The sequence below is a fragment of the Cariama cristata genome, unplaced genomic scaffold (assembly GCF_000690535.1).
Source record: "Cariama cristata isolate BGI_N322 unplaced genomic scaffold, ASM69053v1 scaffold17651, whole genome shotgun sequence".
NCBI classification, from domain to species: Eukaryota; Metazoa; Chordata; class Aves; order Cariamiformes; family Cariamidae; genus Cariama; species Cariama cristata.
This window is the reverse complement of record NW_009601364.1, coordinates 3,350-13,578: the sequence shown is the minus strand read 5'-3', so window position 1 is coordinate 13,578 and position 10,229 is coordinate 3,350. Positions and strand designations below refer to the sequence as shown.

The window sequence follows — 10,229 nt, the reverse complement described above, 5'->3', positions numbered from 1 at the left end:
AATCCTGACTGCCAAGTCCAAGCGATACAAGAAGTGACTGTTTTCTGGTTTGCACTGTGACAAGGGTTCATTTCTAAAATTTCCCAATGCACAAATAAATAGCTAATAGATAGATAGTAAAATGTGAGTCAATTATTACAGGTCGTAGCAGGTGATTACAGTGCTTACAACATACTAAATGGTCACTGCTGACACCTTCTAGTGTTACGGACACCTATGTTATGTATATTATGTTCTGAACACTTTTACAGGGTGTATTACTTGGTAAGACATATAACTATTTATAAACTCTCTGTGTTTTCACAACATAAAGCCTGTGATATTCAACTGCAAAAGGTTCCCAGCCAAGTCTTAGGAAGAGCTAAAGAGTCCAAAGGCTCCTTCCCAATGTTCACTGAGAACCCACTGCCAACAGGGAGGAGACCTAGGAATTTGGATCTTATATGAAGCCACCAATGATAACAGCAAGGAACTGGCAGTACTAACCTCCAGCTACTCAGGAAAACTCTGCTCACAGAGTCCAGTTACCATGGTATTTAGAACAGGTTCTAGTTTTAGGCAGATTTTCAAAACACCTCTCTCTGATCCAGATTTGAAAGTGTCCCCTCCTTATCAACTTTGAACTCACTGGTCTGTATTTTACTTTACTTATTTCCTGGACCTATCATGTGATTAAAAGGAAGTGGGCCAAAAGAAGATAATCATATTACAGAAAAAAAAGAGTATTTTTCTGAATATACTTTTATCTTTTCCTAAAATTCAAATTTAAGAATATATCCCTCCAGATACATTGCAATTTTTTTTAAACTTATTTTTTCCTGCTCTACATACCTGCCCTGAGAAGCAATATTGACAATTGCTGAAATTCTAGGTCTCTTCGGTTGTGTTATACTTAGGGGCGCATTCACACAGAGCATTATTGTCCTTTACACTATGAAAGCAATGTAGATAGATGGAGTAGAACTTGCTCATTGGCTTCTCTGCAAGGAAAGAGATGAAAACAATTAACACAGACACAAAGGGACCTTAAGACCAAGGACCATGCCTGCATGGGTTTTTTTGGAGGGGTGGGGGGATGGAGTTGTAGTTTTCAACTTATGGGACCAATTATGGGACTCAAACTGCTCTGTACAAATGACCCTGTTGTTAGCAGGGTTACATTTGCTATATAGGCAACTCTACTGCAAACTTCTTAGGCAGTCAATGGGGAATGAAAAAGGTGAAAAGTGATATTTAAAGAATTTATGTGCTCTCTGCATGCATGCTCTTATGTGAGAGGACACCCAGGAGAGCATTGCTCTACATACCTGCCCTGAGAAGCAATATTGACAATTGCTGAAATTCTAGGTCTCTTCGGTTGTGTTATACTTAGGGGCGCATTCACACAGAGCATTATTGTCCTTTACACTATGAAAGCAATGTAGATAGATGGAGTAGAACTTGCTCATTGGCTTCTCTGCAAGGAAAGAGATGAAAACAATTAACACAGACACAAAGGGACCTTAAGACCAAGGACCATGCCTGCATGGGTTTTTTTGGAGGGGTGGGGGGATGGAGTTGTAGTTTTCAACTTATGGGACCAATTATGGGACTCAAACTGCTCTGTACAAATGACCCTGTTGTTAGCAGGGTTACATTTGCTATATAGGCAACTCTACTGCAAACTTCTTAGGCAGTCAATGGGGAATGAAAAAGGTGAAAAGTGATATTTAAAGAATTTATGTGCTCTCTGCATGCATGCTCTTATGTGAGAGGGCACCCAGGACAGCATCCCACCCACACCAGCTTTGTGTTTGTTTCCTGTGATCTGTTCGGAATGCCTTGAGTTGCTACAAAAATTGGTTAAGGAGAGGATGCTTGCACTTTCAATTTCAATAAGAAAAGAATGCAATAAATACTCATATTTTAAAAAGCAGTGAAAACAAGAAACCTTTTCTGCCCACCTAATTTCATGACAACTTTAGGAATTTAATGGCAAAACAACAAATGGACAAATTATTTATAGAACTGCTGCAGCATTTAAAACAGGAGCAAGTGTAAATGGGGTTACAATCTGGTTCTGTAATACGTCATCAGCGCAACAGAAATGTGCAACAGGTCATCCCACAACCAGTTTCTGCCTGCACCTCCTGCACCACCTAACATGTGAAAGCCTAGGATGACCTCAGTTTCTATGCTGGAGTGTACGCTTTCCCTTCTACTGCTCCAGCTTGGGTCTCAGAAACTAAACAGGTTCGCAATTAATTCATATTTTAGGGTGACATGGAAGAAGAGTGTTGGTAGTGGTGCAGTAACCAATCTCTTTGTTGAATATCTCTACTTCAGAGATGTAGGAGCAAAGGCATAATTGAGTTAGCCAAACAAACAGGAGTAAAAAGCTGTGCTATCATTCCTCTCTGACACCATTTCTTTCCATAAGTTCAATTAGGTCTTCAGCTTTGATTTCCATACCTTCAAACTGGGAAGATTGCACTGAAAAGAAAAGAAGGGATAGTATGAACATGAAAGGGAAAATCTTGCCTTTTCAAGGGAAGCTATAACAGAAACGATTAAGAAAGTAGATGTATAGAAAGTTTCAGATTCAGGAAAGGAAAAAAGAAGGAACTTAAGATAAGAATCGAATTAAAATCTTACTGTTTTCAGGGTTAGGGGGCAAAATTTATTTTCTCTTCTTTATTCTGTCACTTTATGGTGGAGATTTCACATCCCCTGGGCTGGAGACAGCTGTTACAGTCGTAGCTGACCTGGGGAAGGTCTATCACTAAATGACTAACTAAATAAGTAACAAAGCAAAAATATCTAAGTTACAAGGATATATACAACATGATCTAGTAGAAAGGGGGAACTAGCAGGTCTGCAGACTCCCCAATTCAGTCAGGAAATTCCCTCCCACCATTTATTTAAATATTATTTACTGTGTTCAGACACAGTCACAGCAGCTCCTTCCATTGTTTGCTTGTACGAAAGTAGGTTGAAAACAATCCTACAACATTTATGAAAAACGACCATGTTATGTTTAGAAGTACCTGAAATAACCAGGAACATACCTCTACCCTCAGGTCATAATAAAACCAGGGCTGTGCAATGACCATGTGGTCAGAACAGGAAGGGGTAAGTTTACTTGAAACCAGAGAATATCTCCCCCCACCCCCACCCCCCCCCAAATGACTGTTTATGGTGACTACATTATGCTAGTGCTAATTCTGGTAAATCCTAAAGTAAGGACTGAGGGAGCTATCCTTAAATTGTCATCTGTTGCCTGCTGCGTAAACTGCAAACCAGGCAAACATCAAATTATATTACCCCAAAGGATCATTCAAGACATAATTGGTTAGATAATGCTCACTGTTCTGAGTCACTTAAATGCTCTCTTCTGGCTGCTGTAAAATACTCGTAATAAATAAATGTTTCACCTTAATACATGAGTACTCATAGGTAGTACATCTGCATTGCATCCACTTTGACTAAAGCCATTACGCACACTGTGCTGGCAGATTGCATGAATCACACAGGACAGTTGCTTGTCTCTGATGATGGGATGTTTTGTGTCTGTAACCATGACAGTGGGAAATGTAAAGCTGGCAATTCTAGGAGTTCAGAAAACTCATAATGTTTGATTTTTTTTTTTTACTTAATGTCTTAATCCCTGAAGTCTCATGATTATTTCAGAATATTTTTCTGCCTTTCTAAAATACTTCACTGCTTCTTGAGAAGGCATATACCTTCTAGACCTTTGAAGTTAAAAGTCAGTTAGAAAGAACACAGATTTTTGCTTGATTTTAGTTTCAAGAATATGTCATTACTCTTAGATATTAGCTTTTGGAGCCAGGAGGCTGAATCTATCTGTACCAAAAATGTGACTAGCACTGAAGAATAATTCATAACATCTGTAGCTTGCAATATCCGTTATACTTTGAAATACGTGTTCACTACACAGAGTGGGTGGGAATGGTAAAGAGCAGTTACAGCAATGCATTTATTTTTAACCTTTGCTAGGGTCTTTATAACTATTAGTACTATCGTAATGGAGAATTATGCATTTGATCATAATGTGTGAATTTGTTTCTATTTTTCTGTGTTCTTCACTCTACTCTGGGAAGCAATGTTGTAAATGTTTGGGAACAAAAAAAACCCCAGTGTAGTAACATATCAGTAGATCTGCGTTTGTGAGAGGCCACCTCAGCAGGGGATGGAGTTCATTTTCTGGTTCTTTCCTATGAGAAGGGTCAGAGGTATGCAAAAATAATAATCTGTGACCAAAAGAAGTCCAAAATGGATCTTAATGGAAGATGAGTCTTATAGACTGAAGAGCAGAAAAAAAGTCTGAAAAATAGTTGTGAATCACCTTTAAGAAGATGTAATTTAATAGTCTCATGCATTCTAATGGACACTGCTTTTTTATGTCTCTTGGGAAAAAAATGTTACTGCTGATTTCATAGCAAGTGAGGGGAAGGTGGAGAACAAACTTTTACTTTGAATGTGGGAGAGAAAAGGAGGCTGCAGATACTTCTCTGTAGAAAAAAACAATTGTTTCTTATTTTATGGATGGTAGGATGCAAATAATGAAATTACTCTTATTTGCACACCCCACACAAGAGAGAACAAATTTCCAGTAAATACTGAAGCACATGGCCTGTGAAAGCATCAGCGAACTTTTCTAAGGCAAAGCATTCAAAGCTGTGTTAAGCTCCTTGCCATCCTTCCAGAAATCAGTCCGTGAGTCCTATCATTTTCCGTGACTAAGTATCCTGACCCCGTAAGCTTGCCATTCACCTCATTCACCCCAGAGTCCACTCAGGGCATTACTAAGGGCATTCACCCCTGGGAGGGTTGCTTCCCATCAAGTGGGATGTGGCAGAGCTGGGCTTGGAGCCGGGGAGGGCAGACAGGAGCGTGCACAGGCAGGGCCGGCGGCTGCTGGAGAGGTTGTGTCCGCCGGGAGAGCAGCCGCTGATGATCACGGTTGGGAATTACATGTAGTTCAACCCAAATTCCTCAGCTGGCAGCAGCTGTTCATGGAAACTGAAGGAGTTTTGAAAAGAACCCTGTTTTATGGCCCCTGTGATAATAATCGTGAGTGTTGCAATGTAGTAATACATGTATCTATCTGAGCTATGGTGTTCAGATGTCTCTCTGCTTTTTGGCCCCTTCTCTCCAGCTGAGGAAGGGAAAGTTTATGCATAGGAATAAGCTCCATCCCTGCTTGTTGTAAAAAGGATATGTGGAAGGAAAAAACCAAACCCAAATACCCCAAACAAACAGAAAAATCAGCTCTGTTGCATTGTTAGAATTGTTTATAATTGGCAGTTTACCTATTTGTTATTTTGACTATGTGGTCTCAGTGTTACAAGGATGCAATTCTCAGAGAAGCGTCCTCATCTCTGAGCTTCAGACTCAGACTCCCATTTGCTTAGTCTCCCTCGCTGGCCCCATAAATCTTGCATTCCTTTTCTGCATAGTCGTATGGCTTCAGCAGAAACGTGGCCCCACGCCAAGTTGCAGACTGACTTGTGGCTCTTGCTTCTGAGAAACTGGAGCAGTGGGCTGAAACGCCTTCGTAGCGAGGAGGGTTCAAAAGCCACCCTTCTCCTTTTGTGGGTTAAACAGTTCCATGGTCGCTTGATCACAGCTCCTGTAGCTAAGCAGGTTATTCCTTCAGCTCCAAAAGTGATAAAGCCAGTCTTGTATACCAAACCCCCTAACCTCCCTTAGTCCTCACGCTATTCCCAAATCCTTGCTACATCTCCTACACCTGTTTGGCTGGCTGAATGGCAGCGTGTGCTGGTCGGGCTGGTGCAGTGCTACACAGGAGAAGGCTAGCTGCTGATTGCTGCTCTCTCAGGGGCTGGAGAAGGGCTGAATTATACCAGCCTTGGCTCTTCTCTGCCTAATTTCTGGTCTCTTAACAATCTCCAGACCCTTTAGCCTTCTGTCCTCTCCAGGAGGTGAGGCCATCACAGCTAAACAGCCAGACACTCTAATTTGCCTAAGAAATTATGAGAAAAAACTACACCCCAGATAGGATCCCTCAGAGACAAGCCTGATTTCTGCAAATTTACCTTCTTCTCCGTCCTCCCACTAAGGAGGGATTCCTGGTCCTGTTAACATCTCCCCACCAAACATCTAGGTGACTGTAGATGAACCTTTCAGTGCTTCCAAAAGTGAGTGTGGGCCCTTGTTTTCTGCATGAAAGAGACCTGTGGATGATCCAGCTCTGCTGGATTTTGGTGAATACATGTTGATTGTGTTGGTTATTCCAATAATCTGTGGTGTGGCGACTGCTGTAAGAAAAAGTTAAGAAAAATTCTGCCAGGTATAATAAAAGTTCAGCTGGTCCTGACTAACAAAATGAAATATTTCAAGCTTACTTACAGACTTTTTTTCCCACTTGGTAGTTCTATGGCATATTCTGTTCTTTATGTGTTTTCATATGCATACATTTTCACATGCATACATGTACATTCATGGGAATAACTGAGTGCTACAGGTTGATAATGTAGAAGAGAAGAAAATTTCTACTTACAGAAATCTGCAGAGAATAATACAGATCTGACCTGTGCTGCAGGAACTGATGGTTGTTCAACTTCTATAAGGAATTCACGATTTCTCCCAAAGAAATATTTTAATGCAAATCAAAATGGTCTTTAGGGCTAAGGATACATGAACTGGTTTATTAAATACTTTATATTTCCAGAGTCTTTAGGCTCTTAATTGCAGTGTAAACAAGGATTTTGGAAGGGTGGAGCTATATCATTTCTACTTATTTGTGAATAAGTAGAGTTTTTCAAAATGTATTTCCTAACTTCAATGGTAAATGACTTAGTTTTATTCAACCAAAATAAATAAAGACATGTATTTTCAATTTAGCATACAGTGGGAAAGCCAGAAGAATCTAAATCTTTAGTCAGTTATAAGTTAATCTTAGGAGCCAGAGGCCTGAAATATTTCCAGGGAACTGAACAGCAAACTGTGTAGCACTGGTTATTCACATAAAAAATCAGACTGCCATGAGAGATTTTCATATGGCTTTTTAAGAAGCAAGCTTTTATGTATAAAAAAATGACAGCCAAGACCTGGAATACTTGTGTAGACTGTTTTTAAAATGATTGAGAGGTGACTCGATATTTTCCAACACCAGTTCCTCTTTCAGTTGGTATTACATATTTTTCACTGGAAGGCATTTGTAGGTGGACATGCAGTCATACTGTACAACATGGCTTCAGAAGTATATGGGCATCCCTTGGGTTTCTCAGAAATGAGTAGTAAGGACAGCCCACGGTTCCTTTCTAAACTTCTGGGTTTCCTAGACAGAGGAATCAAAAAATACTCCTGGGAAATAGTAATTCTATCCCAGGAGCCAAGAACCATTTCAGCATCTAGTGAGATTACAGTTTTCTCGATTCGGTTCAAATTCTGTCGCGCTGTGATGGTAGTTCAGGCTCCCCCATTCATCTGAACTGACTGTCTCTTGACCTGTCCTGACCGGAAAGGTTCGAAGGTTTGCTCTCCAGGCAGGGAATATCCAGCACAGGGACTAGTTTGCACTACACCAATGCTCCTTCTACATGTATTTGTCTGGAGACACATCTACCTGTATAGAGACCTGGACCTGCAAGCTGAAGCACAGTTCTTCAAGCTAATGTAGATGTGACGGGTGATGAAACACTTGGATCCAGTCCACACCTCAAACACAGTTTAGTCCTGAACTATTTAGCTGCTGATTTTACAAGGCAATATCCAGACCCACCCATTTATAAACGCTTCCTCCACTTGAGAGCTCCAGTTGATGTAGCTTTCAGCTGGAGGATATACTAAACTGCTTAATGGTAATGCAATATCTCTCCAGCATCCGGGGTCCATCCTGTACTCCTCTATGTTTTGCTCTTCAAAACTCAGACAAGTCAAGAAAAAAATCAAATATAATTTATATAGATGTTTTCTGAAACATTTTTAAAAACAGCTTCAGGAAATGAATAACAGAATATAAACAAGCCAGGTAATAAAACAAGTTTAACATTTTAAGGGATGGCAATTATATTCTTTGCATGCAAAGCTAATTATTGTATTGTACATCCTTCTAGTTTCTAGTACAAGATAGGAAGCTTTTAGAAATCACTTTTCACAAATGGATATCTGATAATTAAGTTTGCCTTATCATTATAATATGAAACATTTAAATTTTAAGTTCATTGCTCCGAGAAATTGTCAGTTCTACCTTATTCAGGGATAACACTTGAGCTTTTAGAAGGTGACGTGTGGAGCTCAAAATGTACAGCTGGAAATTTAGTTTGAAGTTTAGTCTCTGGCAAATTATCCCTTCAGTGGCAATCCAAGTGTTCTTACAAAGTATGTTCCAAAGACATCACATAAAGGACAGCTGTATAGCTCCCACGTGCCCTAGCTTCTGCCATAAGCACTTATTTACAGATACTAGTCTACTAATATAAATGTACTGACAACCAGAACATAGTAATATGTCTTTGAATACAAGCAATTAAACCTTTTTTTTTTTTTGTATTTATATGTGAAAAATACTGTAAAAGTTGCTACACTGTAAGAACTTCTCATAACAAAATTATGGTCTTGAAAAAGTAGTGTGTTTCGGGAAAGAATTTTTAGTTACTGACATCATTCCTGTCCGCTGAGGACAGAAACTGTCCAAAGACAACCAACATACAAATTATATGGTATCACATTTTTATATATTTGGAACTCTAGTCCTACACTTCTGAAAGTAATGAGGGTTTTGCAACTGCCTTCAGTAAAAATGAAGTCCACGCCTGAATGAGGAAAGGTTATTTTAGTAATATGAAGAATCTTAATCTATATCATATATTCATGCACTGAATATCACCTTCGGTTCTTGTCATTTTATGTACAGTAGAAGCTTTTACTAATTCATCCCAGGCTGATTGTTGTGCTTTTTAAAACTTTTGGATGCTGGTGTGATTAAAACTCAGTGAAGTTAATGTATATTGTACTCAATTTTAATAAATATCAGATCCAAATATTTTAATAATTTTTTAGTTAATGTTAGAGGACTTATAGGTGGAAAAATAAATTTGAAAGAGTGGCTAGGATGTTTTTTAAATTCACAAACCAAACTTTTGTAATAGTAGGACAACAGAATATGCTCTGTACGGACTAATGTCAATTCAAAAGTAGGATTAAAAGAAGCAAACACCTTTGAAAGGTTTAGGTCTCCTGCACCCATATATAGATAACTCAAAAAGCAATCTTGTTTCCAGGGTTCGCTAAGCATCAAACAGCAGTAGCAGACACCAGTGGGATCTGTGAGATGCTCAACACTTTGGAAGTTTCAGTTGAGGCACCTAAAGACAAATTGGAGGCCTCATCTGCATGCAGATATTGTTAAGAATATGGCCAAATCTATAATGAATTATTACTGTGTCACTAATTGTAGTAAAAAGCTCCAGTACACATCACTGTGGCCTCTCTAGAGTTTATGGTAAAGTTTTATAGTAGTAACTATAAAATAGTGCTCTTTATGTAGGTTAAAAGGATTAAATGTAGTACCAAACATATACTTCTTTCCATGGCTTGCCATATGCCTTTCAAATAAGAGCCAACTATTTTTTTGCGTTACGTAGGTATCTTTATATTCTAAGAAGGACTGAAAGAGGTTTTGCTTAACACTGGATTTTGACAGAGAAACCTACGTGCCAGGCATGAAAACACTTACATTTGTGATGAATGTTAAACATCACAGAATCACAGAATTGTTGAGTTTGGAGGTCACCTCTTGTCTAGTCCACTCCCCTGCTAAAGCAAGGTCAGCTAGATCAAGTTGCTTCGGGCTGTGTCCAGTCAACTTTTTAATATCTCCAAGGATGGAGTCTCCACAACCTTTGTGGGCAAACCATATTTTATCTCTGGGCAAGCATATCTCACTGTGTTTGCAACACCGTGCTTGAGATTAAGATATATATGTTAAAAAAGCTAATATATAGGTATATATCTTTCATCTGAGAGCAACATCATGCAGTCGACCATCACGCTGGGGAGATACTGGCAATACTTGCAGAGAGATCTTTCCCAGATGAGTTCAAATATAGCTTCAGAAATATTTGTTAAAAACTTCACTGGTAAGAAGACTCTTCTATCCAGAGAAGTCCACTTCTGTTAGATGCCCATATAGAGACTTTATTAGTGTCTATAAGTTTTTCCTACCAATTATTCATTTAGCATTTCACATTCTATTAAAAAAA

General features: G+C 39.1%; 1 protein-coding gene across 1 annotated transcript in view; it reads left to right on the top strand.

Annotated features, from left to right (window-relative positions):
• LOC104169500 (decorin-like) overlaps positions 1 to 10,229 on the top strand; it is a gene marked incomplete at its 3' end in the record, with an annotated part of 17,371 nt that overhangs the window by 6,148 nt on the left and 994 nt on the right. The gene's annotated exons all lie outside the window — the stretch shown is intronic.